Below are 13,827 nucleotides of genomic sequence, written 5' to 3'. Positions count from 1 at the left end.
CTAAAAAACAAACAGAACCCCCACATATTTATGAGTTTATCAGCTCGAGCCTCAATGGTTCAAACTCAACTTGACTTTTACACCCAACACCCCTCCACGTTTGTGACCACCACCTGCTATCGGGATCCAGCTGCCAGAATTTGCTTGAAGATCCTACGTCTCCTCTGCAGGCTTTTGAGGAATCTGCTGGAAGAAAAAGTAACAGTTCAGTATCATTTAATTTAAAAAGTGCTCCCAAAGCTACTCCCCAGCCCAAGAGAGAGACAAGGCTGTTCTGTATGTCACAGGTTGATAAAAACATTTTAAGTGGAAGCTGAAGACTCCAAAGCACAATGGATGGGAAGACAAGTGGCCACGAGATTTTTGGGTACTGTTGGCTACATTCCACCACTGACAAGAGCATTTATTTTAATTTGTTAAAGCCTGGGCTGGTGATCATGGTCTCAGCCACAACCCACGGGACACACTGCTGTGTCCAAGGGCAGTACCAGCTGTCCTAATTCAGGAAGGGATGGCTCAGCCCACCTGTGATGCAAAGGCAGGACAACCTGGTGGCCTGAGCAGTGTCACCACCCTGCAGGGCCAGCCTAAGGACAGGGCTGGGCCAAGGAGCTCCTCACTATGCTCAAACCATCCTGTGGATGGATTTGGGTCCAGCCTCTCTGGGAGGCTCAACACCTTCCTCCCAGGGTCAGAAAAGGTTTCAGTGTGGACTTTGTAGTGAAAATCTGGTCAGAAAGAGTTACCTGTCAAAACTTTTAGAAGAGCAGGGAGTGGTGGGGGGTGAGGGGAGAAGGGAGGGCGCTGGCAGGAGCTGAGCGAGCGCCGGAACTGCCGGGCCTGGCCGCGCTCCCAAGCGGGGCTGGCACAGCCTGCCAGGGGCAGCCCTGCCAAATTCCAATGCCCAGGTTGCCCAGAGAAGCTGTGGCTGCCCCTGGATCCCTGGAAGTGTTCAAGTGTTCAAGGTTGGAGCGAGCTTGGAGCAAGCTGGGGCAGTGGAAAGCGTCCCTGCCATGGCAGGGGGTGGCACTGGATGGGCTGCAAGGTCCCTTCCAACCCCAATCATTCCAGGACTCCAGGATAAATCTGCAATCCTAACAGTAAAATCCCATCCTTGGAAACTCCAGCCTGGCAACCCCAGGTGCACTATAGGCTCTCCTGGAGCTCCAAGGAGTGAAACTGAGAAAACACTGTTGGACACTGTTAGAGCAACAGGGGATGAGGCATCTTTCAGACTTTGGATGATGTCAAGTATCAGTTTGACATAAAGATTATTAAAAGAAATTATTACATCAGGAAAACATTTGGTGACAGATCTTGAACCTAGACCTGGACAAATCTCTAGCACTCTGATCTTAACCTGAAGAAATTCTTATTTTTAGAATAAAAATTAAGAATTCTTATTCTTAACCTGAAGAATTTCCAGGATACTGGAGGAAAACTAATTCTTGGAACTATTCAACTTCTTCCATGTAATTACAGAGTTGTTTATAGGCAAAATAATGAAATGTGAGGAGATGCAAGCAATGCAGAATTAAAGGATTTCAATGTGATCTCCCTCTGGTGGAATTCAGTGTTTCACTGAAAAGCCAAGAGCAGGGATATGGTGTGGATGGGCTGTACAGGACATTTGATTTATCACTTCATGACAGTGGGAGAAAAAAAATAGCACAGGAGAGTATTAAAAAAGGCCATATTAAGTGATCAGAAGTAACACAAGTCTTGACAAATGATTCCCATATTAGGTCCAAGATCAGTTCCATAATTACAGCAGTTCTGAAAATCCCTGGCAGCCAGGCTGATCTTCCCAAGCTCAGCTGGGAAATGGGCTCATGGGACACGAGTTTGCAGGCTAAGAACTGGAGATGAGAGTTACCAGTACAGGAAAACACAGATTGCTGGGGAGGCTGGAACAGCCCCACTGCCTGAAGCACACTCGGGGCAGCCCAGGACCAGCAGAGCAGGGTTTTGTAACAGGGGGAGAGGCTGCTGTGGGTGTTCTGTGAACAGGGAAGGGAATGAGGCCCCTGAAGGATCAGGGTCTCAGGGAGGGCTGTTGATAGAGGGCAGGGGATGGATGGACCCTGCCTGTGTCACCTGCAATCAGCAGCCAGGGGGGTGATCTTACCTCCTTGTTAGCGAGACAGCCCCGGGCGCCTGCGGCTGCATCCTTCAGCACTTGCTCCAGCATCAGAGAGTGGGGACAGGAGGCTCAAAACCAGCTGAGGGACAGGGAAGATGCCTGAAAGTGAGTGATTTACAAAGATCAATTTGTTTAGTTGGGAAACATAGGAGGAAGATGAAAGTGAATCCCAACAGCAACGAGTCAGGATGATGATGTGTCATTAAAATTACCAATTAGGACAAAAATCCCCAGCCCTCCCTCAGGTGTTCAGGCCACCTGCACTCAGCCCTGAAGAAGGACATGTTTGAATCAGATGTGTTCCATAGATAACAGCTATTAGAGCTGCATGCAATCCTCCCAAGGCTTCCTTCCAAGCTCTCCCTGCTGCCACCATTCCATAGAGCACTGGCTGAAATAACACATTTTTAACAGGCAAAGGGACCAGAGGTTCCAGTCCCATTGCAGCCCCTTCCTGCAGCCAGGGCTTGGCACCCCCATTTCAGAAAGGCACCCAAGAGCACCTGAGCTCTGTGTTAGTGGGATGAGACAGTGCTTCAGACACCCCACAGTCAGCATTTCCCACTTGGATTTGGGGTCCAGATGAGGGGCACGTAAGTGTTGGGGTCCTGCACGTGTCTGAGAAGGGCAATGGGCAGCAAAGGCAGGTGAACCCCACATCTGGAACAGGAGGTTAACAGAGGGGAGGAACCCCAAAACTCCTCTCCCACCCCACCGCATCACCCTGGGCACTGACTGGACAGGCACTGGCACCTCGTGATTCATCAACTAAAAAAGAGACAAAATCCAAAGGAGTTTTAGAGGCTAATTCTTATTCTCTGAAAATGTCAGGGCCACACTTTTCACTGAAAGTAAACTACTAAGTAAATTTGAAATTAATTAAACACTGTTGCCAATGTAAATTTGGAGTAACAGCAGGAACCAGCCTTTAAATTTTCATATACTGTCACATTCCTCAGGAGTTAAGGACAGGGAAGTTTGAAATGAGTGCAGATTTCAGTAAGAGAATCTTTACTTTTAGACAAGCTGCTGCCTCCCATCTAAGACATTTCTTCAAGGTACGTGCCAGCTTTTCACAGTGCATTTTCTACCTGCAGACAGGTACCAAAAACACCACAGGAATCATTCCTGTGATTCCCAACCTGAATTCCAGCAGTTGTATCAATGCACAGGGTGCCAGATCTATGTGCAGACATATGCTGGGGCTGCCACAGCTCTGGGATGCAGGAGGATTTACCCAATGTGTGTTAACAACCAGGAGCTGCCAATTAGTGGGTCCTGGCAGTGGAGCTCTGAAGCTGCCCAAGAGCTGATTGTCTTTGCCAAGAAAGTGTCACTTTGTCCATTTAGTCCTAACCCTGAGCAGAGCTGCTGGGACAAACACAGGAGGACCCATGAGCAGGCAAAGAACTTCCTGGTCTTTAAGGAAATGTTTTGGTTCAAGCAAAATGACAGTCATTAAGTCTTGGAAAGGCTCAGCCCATCCAAATTCAATGCAGTACAAACCCAAGAACTTCCAAGTGGAATTCCGGTGGTGTCCTTCCGTCCTGTGGGATCAGCCAAGGTCAGAGGGGCACATTGTGCCTCTCTTCTGTCAGATCCTCCTGTCCTGATCAGCCAAGGTCAGAGGGGCACACTGTGCCTGTCTGATCCTCCTGTCCTTGGATCAGCCAAGGTTAGAGGGGCACATTGTGCCTGTCTGATCCTCCTGTCCTTGGGATCAGCCAAGGTCAGAGGGGCACATTGTGCCTCTCCTCTGATCCTCCTGTCCTTGGATCAGCCAAGGTCAGAGGGGCACATTGTGCCTCTCCTCTGATCCTCCTGTCCTGGGATCAGCCAAGGTCAGAGGGGCACATTGTGCCTGTCAGATCCTCCTGTCCTTGGATCAGCCAAGGTCAGAGGGGCACATTGTGCCTCTCCTCTGATCCTCCTGTCCTTGGATCAGCCAAGGTTAGAGGGGCACCTTGTGCCTGTCAGATCCTCCTGTCCTTGGATCAGCCAAGGTTAGAGGGGCACACTGTGCCTGTCTGATCCTCCTGTCCTGATCAGCCAAGGTCAGAGGGGCACACTGTGCCTCTCTTCTGTCAGATCCTCCTGTCCTTGGATCAGCCAAGGTTAGAGGGGCACACTGTGCCTCTCCTCTGATCCTCCTGTCCTTGGATCAGCCAAGGTGAGAGGGGCACACTGTGCCTCTCCTCTGATCCTCCTGTCCTTGGATCAGCCAAGGTGAGAGGGGCACACTGTGCCTCTCCTCTGATCCTCCTGTCCTGGGATCAGCCAAGGTTAGAGGGGCACATTGTGCCTCTCTTCTGTCAGATCCTCCTGTCCTTGGGATCAGCCAAGGTCAGAGGGGCACATTGTGCCTGTCTGATCCTCCTGTCCTTGGATCAGCCAAGGTGAGAGGGGCACATTGTGCCTGTCTGATCCTCCTGTCCTTGGATCAGCCAAGGTCAGAGGGGCACATTGTGCCTGTCTGATCCTCCTGTCCTTGGATCAGCCAAGGTCAGAGGGGCACACTGTGCCTGTCAGATCCTCCTGTCCTTGGATCAGCCAAGGTCAGAGGGGCACACTGTGCCTGTCTGATCCTCCTGTCCTTGGATCAGCCAAGGTCAGAGGGGCACACTGTGCCTCTCCTCCACTGTGTGCTGCAGCACCCAGACCCATCACAGTAACCTTCACCCAATGTACACCCACGCTCCTGCAGCTGCTGTTTCTGGCAACATTTAACTCAATAATTTTCCAATGTTTGAAAGGAAAGTCTATGGACACTGACACGCATCTGAGAAAGGCAGAATGTCAGCAATTTCAGCTAATTTAAGTCATGCCAGAAAGTGCATTTGAGAGAGACTTTCATTTCTTGTATTTGTCATAGGTTCATTTCAGCACTTCCAGCTGAGGAGGGTCCTTGGAGCAGGCAGATCCATGATGAAATATCAGGAGGCTTATCTCTGACAGTGGGCTGGCTCCTGAATTAAAGCTTTGTAGGCATTGACATCCAGAGAGAATGAAGAAAAATTTGGAGCAGGTACATGGGAAAAAAGAAATCAGCTTCAGGTGAAGAATTTCTGCAGTTAACACAGCCAGGGAATGGCCCCTCAGGTGTGCCCCCTCCTCTACCCAGCCCATGGGGGGCTGGCTATGAATTTAAACATTTTAACACTCAAATTTTCACCTCCTTTCAGCTTCCTTCTCAAACAGAGATGACCTCCTGCCACTCAGGGTGGGAAGAACTGCAGTGTGGAGCAGCAGTTATTGTAAAATGCTCCAAATCCAGCCCTTGGATGGGACAGCTGAGGTGTGGCAGGGACAGCAGTGGGGCAGGAGGAAACTAAAGCTGCTCCAGCAGTGCCCCCATTCCCCTGAGATGGAGGGCACCTGGAGGGCAGGACAGCCAGCACCAGGTGGGTGCCAAGGCAGCCTCAACACCTTCAGAACCATCTCCTGACCTTGTCTTGGCACAGACTGGGCCCAGCCCAGCACAAACTGGAGCCCCTTAGCCCCAGCCCAGTACAAACTGGAGCCCCTTAGCCCCAGCCCAGTACAAACTGGAGCCCCTTGGCCCCAGCCCAGCACAAACTGGAGCCCCTTGGCCCCAGCCCAGCACAAACTGGAGCCCCTTAGCCCCAGCCCAGCACAAACTGGAGCCCCTTGACTCCAGCCCAGCACAAACTGGAGCCCCCTGACTCCAGCCCAGTACAAACTGGAGCCCCTTAGCCCCAGCCCAGTGCAAACTGGAGCCCTTGACTCCAGCCCAGCACAAACTGGAGCCCCCTGACTCCAGCCCAGTACAAACTGGAGCCCCTTGGCCCCAGCCCAGTACAAACTGGAGCCCTTGACTCCAGCCCAGCACAAACTGGAGCCCCTTGACTCCAGCCCAGCACAAACTGGAGCCCCTTAGCCCCAGCCCAGTACAAACTGGAGCCCCTTGGCCCCAGCCCAGCACAAACTGGAGCCCCTTAGCTCCAGCCCAGTACAAACTGGAGCCCCTTAGCCCCAGCCCAGCACAAACTGGAGCCCCTTGACTCCAGCCCAGCACAAACTGGAGCCCCTTGACTCCAGCCCAGCACAAACTGGAGCCCCTTAGCCCCAGCCCAGTACAAACTGGAGCCCCTTGGCCCCAGCCCAGCACAAACTGGAGCCCCTTAGCTCCAGCCCAGTACAAACTGGAGCCCCTTGACTCCAGCCCAGTACAAACTGGAGCCCCTTGACTCCAGCCCAGCACAAACTGGAGCCCCTTGACTCCAGCCCAGTATAAACTGGAGCCCCTTGGCCCCAGCCCAGTACAAACTGGTGGAAGGTGTCCCTGCCCTTTGATGGCAGGCAGTGGTGGAGGGTCCCTAAATTTTCATATTTCACCAGCAGCTCCTCAGACAAGGCTTCTCTGAAGGCTTCATAGCCTCCAGGTAGTTGTTAAGGAGAATGAATATATCTACAGAAGACTTTTTTCCTCCCTAAATTATGTCTTCCCAGGTCATGCTAATGAAATTTGATTAATTTATTAATGATTTATTTGTTTTGTTTTGTTTTGCTTAAAAAGACATGTGCTGAGCAGGGAAAATAAGAAGAAATGCATGGCAATTCTGTTGTTAATCAAAAGAGGTTTCATGCTGCATAAAAGTGAAATTGGGCCTACAGGCTAATTAAAATAGTATTTGAATTAGGATGAATGAATAATTAGCATTATTCATTCAGATCTCATTTACATTGAAAAGTAAGAAATTACATGATTTACAAGTTCTTTTGAGGAAGCAGGGGGGTTCCTTTTCTTTTTTTTTAACCTGGAAAATGAGTAAGACTTTACAAGGAAGCAGAGAGCCATGGCCAGACCTGGCACTGGAATGGTGCCAACAGATCCTGAATCCTGGTGAGTGCTGTGCTGATGCCACCTGCATTCCCTGAGCAGCAATTCCAGTGTCCATTGTCCTGAGTGACACAAGAGCAAGGATGTGGGGACATCCCTGGGATAACAGAACTCACAGCCACCGCCCTTCTATGCTCTGTGAAGGAAATGGGTTCAATCACCACCAATTTTACTCCTATTTTCAGCAGTAAAGATAAAAAGGAATAAGAAGAGTGCACTGAATTTTATTTTTAATCTTATAAAATACTTGGGAAGGAAAAGGCTGGGACTTTTTGGAGAGCACACAGTGCTCTTTCAAATAAATCCTCTGTCATCTGGCAGGGCTCACGTGGCAACAGCAGAGAATGGTTTGGAAAAAGCCACAATGTCAATGTCAATTTGGAAACCATTTCTGAATGGTGCCTTCCAATCCCAGGCATGCTAACAAGGCTCTGCTGATTCCCAGACCAATCCCCCGAGTCTACAAAACCCCACGCTGAATGATGAGACCACAGCTCCTATGTGGGATATAAATAGAACAGCAAAATATGGGGAAGAGGTAGGGATATAAATAAGATTCTTGCGCTGTCAAAAAAATAAAGATGTCAAGTACGTATCTCTTTGAAAATCAACATATACCCACTGCAGCATGCAGCTCACAGATAAACTGGAATTTGCAGCTAAGACACGAAGCTCCGGCCGCCCCGGCGTGCCCTCTAGGTACTGCTAACATGGGAAGCCAAGTGACAATTTTAGCAACACTCCCCCGCAGTGACAAAATTCAGATGAAATCACGACGTGTTTTGTGCTGGCCCAAACCAGCTCTTAGTGCACCTCCAGCAAGAAGAGTGCTGCTGCAGGAGGCAGCGTGTGCAGGGCAGGGCAGAACCCGGGAAATCTCAGAGCCCAGGAAATTCCTCTGGCTGCCCTGCAGGGCTCGACACCCTGACAGGGGGCTCAGAGTCAAAGACACCTGTGCCTTTGATTCAGCCCTTGGAAAAAACAATTCCCAACCTTGTATGAAGATGCACAAGCCATTTAAAAAGTTTAAGTAGAATGATAGTTTGTTCCGAGATAGAAAAGTAGGATTTTGAGTTTTTAGGATGGGGGTTCAGAAGCCAAAATGGAGGGATTTGGGCATGCCTTGTCCTTCTTCCTTCTTCTTCTTCTTCTTGGCCTCCCTCTTCTGGGTGATGGAGGCACTTTGGGATTGGTTTAGAGCAGAAACTCACTGTCCAGTGTGTTTCTACTCTAGGTGAAATTGGTGATAGGTATTGGGAAATTATTGTAAATCAAGTACATGTAGTTTTTAGTATAAAAGACAACACCAATGTGCCTCAACCCAACCTGCCAGACAGACCTCAGCAGGTCAGAGGAAGAATGTTCTAGATAAGAAATAATAAACAACTTTGAGAATGAGAACAGAAGAATCCTGACTCCTCCTTCAGCTGCCAGGCTGGGAAAAGAGACTTTCTAACACATTTTGGGGTCATCCTGACCACAGAGACCCCTGAGACTGGCAGGGACAGCAGGACCACCCCAGCAGCACCAGGACAGGACGAGCTGAGCCTGACTCGAGTTCATCTGAGAGCAGGAGCCTGCAGTGCCAACAGGCCCCAGGGTGTAAGAGCCTGAATGAGGGATGCAGGACTCCAGGTGGCTCTCCAAAATGCAGTTTATTGTATGCAAAATGCAGTTTATTGTATCCAAAATGCAGTTTATTGTATACAAGATGTTCCAGCAATCCAGGGTCATGGGTGACAGAGCTGTGCCCACAGCTGTCAGCTCCAGCTGCAGGCAGGCCTGGAGACCCTTTGGCTTTGGTCACAATGCATTCTATACTTTCCTTTTGGTCACAATGCATTCTATACTTTTCTTTTGGTCACACTGCATTATTTACTTTTCTTTGCTGAGCATCTTCATACAGTAGAACCAATCTATACCTTAACTGTTATCTATAGCCTATCATAACTACTGTAATTACCATATTCATGTCACTGTTCTCCAATCACTCAAAGTCAGTACATCACAGTTTAAGCCAGAAGTTGTTTTTCAGTTTTCTTGCAGTGGAAAATTCTGAGACCTTTTTTCTACTTGCTTGTTTGCCTGTGCTGTCTTTCTGTTGGTAAAAACATCTTCTTGTTTGGGGTGGGTTTATCCTTTGCTCTAAGCCATAAAAACTTACAGATCCTTTGCCTCCTTGGTTATCCAGTGGGACTGGCTCAGCAATTCTTTTCTTCTCTATCAAAACTTGCTTCCATCTCTATTCCTTCTTCAGATTCTACATTCAAAATCTTTCTGCTAAGCATCCATATCTGTGAGACTTTCTTGTCAAACTTTCATCCTTCCCAACACCACAGGAAATGGACACTGGGCTCCACAGTCTCTGTCACCTCATGAGATTTTTGGAGGCCCACGGTGGGGTCTGTGTCAGCCTGAATCCCTTCACACAGGCTCAGCAATCAGCATCCCTCCAAAGGATGGGAATGAGGTGTTCCAGCTCAGAGGCTGAGAGAATGAGCTCCCAGTTTTGGCACTTCTTGGAGCCTAACACCAGCCTGAGGCTGCTCCTCACCCCATGCTGCAGATGCCAGGGATCAGGAGGCAGAAGGAGCCGCAGGTGATGGCAGCGCTGTGGTGATGTGAAATGTGATCGAGGAGGAAACAAAGTGATCAGAGCCCTGCGTGCTGCTCCAGCCTGCACTGAAACCTGGCTCCACAGGCAGCCTGGGCCACTCCAGCAGCAAACCTGGGCATCAGCACAGTGCTGCCACTGCAGCCTGCAGCAGGAACCAACCCTCTCCTCCACAACCTGCTGGCAATGAGGAATAATCCAAGGAAGAGCTCAGAACCAACCCAGTGTTTCCCAGCGCTGCTCCAGCCTCACACATCTCACAGCTCTTCCCCACCACAGTTTGACCCCACTGAGCTCAGGGGGTTTGAGCAGCTCCTGGAGGAACTGGGCTCCTGCAGCCCTGGGTCAGGCTGGAACTGCCAGGTGCAGCCTGGAGAAAAGGAGACTCAGGGCTGCCCCCATCACTCTCACAGCTCCTGAAAGGTGCCTGTGCTCAGCTGGGGCTGGGCTCTTTCCCCAGCAGCACTGACACAACCAGAGCACACAGCCTGGAGCTGTGCCAAGGGAAATACAGGTTGGAGAGCAGGAAAAAGTTTTTTACAGGAAGAGTGATAAAGTTCTGGAATGGAAGTGGTGGAGTCCCCATCCCTGGGGGTGTTTAACAAAGCCTGGATGTGGCACTGGGTGCCAGGGTTGAGTTGAGGTGTTGGGGCTGGGTTGGACTCGATGATCTTGAAGGTCTCTTCCAACCCAGTGATTCTGGGAATTCTGGGAATTCAGTAAAGCACAGGGAAGCTCTTCCCATGTAATTCAGCTGGATGTTGAAAACAAGGAATGACAGGGTAGGTAAAAGACAATTTTAATTTTTTTTAAGAATTTGAATCTGAAGTTCAAGCCACACTAGGGAAAACACCCAACACTGCTGTTCTGGAATCAGGACCAGGTGTTTAACCAAATGGCAGCAAACAACAGGTCTGGGGACTGATACCCTTAAAATCCAAAGATCCAGAGGGCATCCTTGAGAAACACTGCTCCCACCAGCTGAAGTGACCATCAGACTGGGTGAGAGTGGCCTCAGGTGCACAGAACACTCCAGAGTGTGAGCTGGCAATTCCCATTCTCCCACAGCACAGGCAGCCTGCAGGCTTTTCCATGATCACACCCAGTCAGCACCATCTCCCAAACACCAGAGTTCTCCTTCCCAGGAGCAGCTCCTGGACCAGGCAAACATCTGCTGAGGCACCACGTGCTCCTCAGTCAGGGCCACTAAACCCTGGCTCACACACACATTGTGCTACCTCTACAAAACATGAGACCAAACACCCCAACACTGACTGCTCTGAGGCTCTGACAGCCCCTTGCAGTGACAGAGCTTTATTTCAGTCACTTCTGAAGGTGCTTAACCCCAAAGTTCCCTTGTGCCAAATGCTTCCCTTTCAGAAATGTGCAATGTTCTGGTAACTGGTAACATATTTTACATCCCAGAGCAGGTTGGAAGGCTCAGGTCCAGCCAGGGTTTAAATAACTCCACACAAGCTCTCTGGGCAGCCTGATCCTATTAAACTCCTCCAAAGACAGAAGAATTGAAAAGTCAGATTGGGCAGTCTGATCCTACATCTGATCATGCTCACAGGAAAAAAAAGGTTTTCTTATGTTTAAGTGGAATTTTCTGTGTATCAGTTCCCTGGGCACCATGGAGAACAAAAAAAAAAAAATAGCAACAAAGCAATTTAGCAATTTTTCCTGTAAGAATGAACATAACAGAGAGGGGACAAGTTGCAGGGACTTGAGAAAGAAAAGAAAGAGAGAGAGAAAAGGGAGGGAGGAAGGGAGGGAAGGGAGGGAAGGGAAGGGAAGGGAAGGGAAGGGAAGGGAAGGGAAGGGAAGGGAAGGGAAGGGAAGGGAAGGGAAGGGAAGGGAAGGGAAGGGAAGGGAAGGGAAGGGAAGGGAAGGGAAGGGAAGGGAAGGGAAGGGAAGGGAAGGGAAGGGAAGGGAAGGGAAGGGAAGGGAAGGGAAGGGAAGGGAAGGGAAGGGAAGGGAAGGGAAGGGAAGGGAAGGGAAGGGAAGGGAAGGGAAGGGAAGGGAAGGGAAGGGAAGGGAAGGGAAGGGAAGGGAAGGGAAGGGAAGGGAAGGGAAGGGAAGGGAAGGGAAGGGAAGGGAAGGGAAGGGAGGGAGGAAGGGAGGAAGGGAGGAAGGGAGGAAGGGAGGAAGGGAGGAAGGGAGGAAGGGAGGAAGGGAGGAAGGGAGGAAGGGAGGAAGGGAGGAAGGGAGGAAGGGAGGAAGGAAGGAAGGAAGGAAGGAAGGAAGGAAGGAAGGAAGGAAGGAAGGAAGGAAGGAAGGAAGGAAGGAAGGAAGGAAGGAAGGAAGGAAGGAAGGAAGGAAGGAAGGAAGGAAGGAAGGAAGGAAGGAAGGAAGGAAGGAAGGAAGGAAGGAAGGAAGGAAGGAAGGAAGGAAGGAAGGAAGGAAGGAAGGAAGGAAGGAAGGAAGGAAGGAAGGAAGGAAGGAAGGAAGGAAGGAAGGAAGGAAGGAAGGAAGGAAGGAAGGAAGGAAGGAAGGAAGGAAGGAAGGAAGGAAGGAAGGAAGGAAGGAAGGAAGGAAGGAAGGAAGGAAGGAAGGAAGGAAGGAAGGAAGGAAGGAAGGAAGGAAGGAAGGAAGGAAGGAAGGAAGGAAGGAAGGAAGGAAGGAAGGAAGGAAGGAAGGAAGGAAGGAAGGAAGGAAGGAAGGAAGGAAGGAAGGAAGGAAGGAAGGAAGGAAGGAAGGAAGGTCCTGCTGCAAACCCTGCCTGTGTAGGCAGGCCCAGCACCAGCTCTGTCACTCAGGGCTGCACTTGGGGACACACAGGGGTGAGCAGAGCCTGGACAATGCAAACCCTCCTGTGACACCCAGGGAATGGCAGCACCTGGGCCCACCCCAGGCCTCACAGCACAACCCTGAGGCTGCAGTGAGGCAAGGAGGAACAATCTGCTTCCCCAGGAGGACCCACAAAGGTGCAAAGGGAAGGAGGCACAGAACACAGAACTCTGGGGGCTGCATCCCTGGGAAGCACTGAGGGACAGGAGCCTTTGGACAGGCTGCACATCCATGTGCTTACCTGGATCCCTGCAGCTCTCTGGCCATCCTCACTGCCAGACCCTTCCAGTCAGGCATCCTGGACACCTCCCTCCCTGGATGTGATCAGAGACTCCAATAACCACAACACCCCTGTAACTACACCCGATTCCAGCGCAGCCAACAGCTCCACAGCGTTTCCCCAGGGCTCCTCCTCTGTGCTCACAGGGATGAGTGTCAAAAGAAAATGACACACTGGAGGCAGCTGACCCAAATATCACTCTCATGGCCATTTCAGGGAAGGAGAGAGAAGCCAAAAGAGAGCAATTCTGTCGGCTCCTGTACATCAAAATCCAAGGCTCTCACTTGGCTGAGCAGGATGGGGATGAACACCTAATGCTCCCACCACCATCTTATGGCAGTCAAGAGAAACCATGACAGTGTTTGCTCCATAGATAAGCCTCAAAACCTCCCATGAACAGCTTGTAAATGAAACAGATACCACAGAGCCCGACACAGTCCACCACAACCTCCCCAGTCACCCATCCTGCAACATGGCAGCTGCTTCTCTGTGACCTACATTCAAAAAAAAAAAGAGTTTTATTCCCCAGCTCTGTCTGGTCTAGTGGGAGCCACCGCCTCAGCCTGCAACTCCACCTAATCCACATCACATTTTCTACAGGAGCAGCTCTGCAGAGAGGGAAGGATGTTCAGAGGCAGAGGAGGACACTGCAAACCCTCCCTGCCCTGCTGGGCCCTCCCTTCAGGGCACCCAGCACTTGGAACAGCTCTGCTAAACTGGGCCTGGATTGCTCCCATTCTGGGACAGGGAGGAGCAGAGAGCCCTGCAGCCCCTTGGGACTTCACCAAACTGTGCATGTCCCCAGGTGGAGAGCACTAAACTGAGCAGAACAGCAGCCAGCTGTGCCAAATGGCACAACAATCCATGAGGATGGTGAGAGGAATAGTGGATTTGTCTTTCCAAACAAGCTGTGGGTCTGCTGGTAGGTAAAACTAGCACTGGGAGACAAAAGAAACAATGGAAGGATTCCACTGATTGATGAATGGAAAAAGAGATTTGCTTTTACAAATAAACTTTAGGTTTGCTGTAAAAGAAATTAGACATTGAAAGATGAAAGAAACAATGGGGAAGAAAAACCCCTAAATTCAATAAGAATTAAAAATTGAAAGGGAGTGTTAGGAAAATTAATCCACAAACAA

General features: G+C 50.2%; 1 protein-coding gene across 4 annotated transcripts in view; it reads right to left on the bottom strand.

The window, feature by feature from the left end:
- The window catches only part of GJC1 (gap junction protein gamma 1), a 29,358-nt gene that overhangs the window by 1,644 nt on the left and 13,887 nt on the right, over positions 1-13,827 (bottom strand). For 2 of the 4 annotated variants that reach the window (XM_036398723.2, XM_036398724.1), the window contains exons 2-3: positions 2,129-2,242; positions 114-183 (exon numbers count right to left, since the gene is read on the bottom strand). The gene's annotated coding sequence lies outside the window, so the exon portion shown is untranslated. Of the gene's footprint in view, positions 1-113; positions 187-2,128; positions 3,522-13,827 lie in introns of those variants that run through there. The other 2 variants (XM_036398722.1, XM_036398721.1) reach the window with 2 other exon arrangements.

The sequence above is a fragment of the Molothrus ater genome, chromosome 27 (assembly GCF_012460135.2).
Source record: "Molothrus ater isolate BHLD 08-10-18 breed brown headed cowbird chromosome 27, BPBGC_Mater_1.1, whole genome shotgun sequence".
NCBI classification, from domain to species: Eukaryota; Metazoa; Chordata; class Aves; order Passeriformes; family Icteridae; genus Molothrus; species Molothrus ater.
Note: the sequence above shows the minus strand (reverse complement) of the source record. Positions and strands in the feature narration are given on the sequence as shown.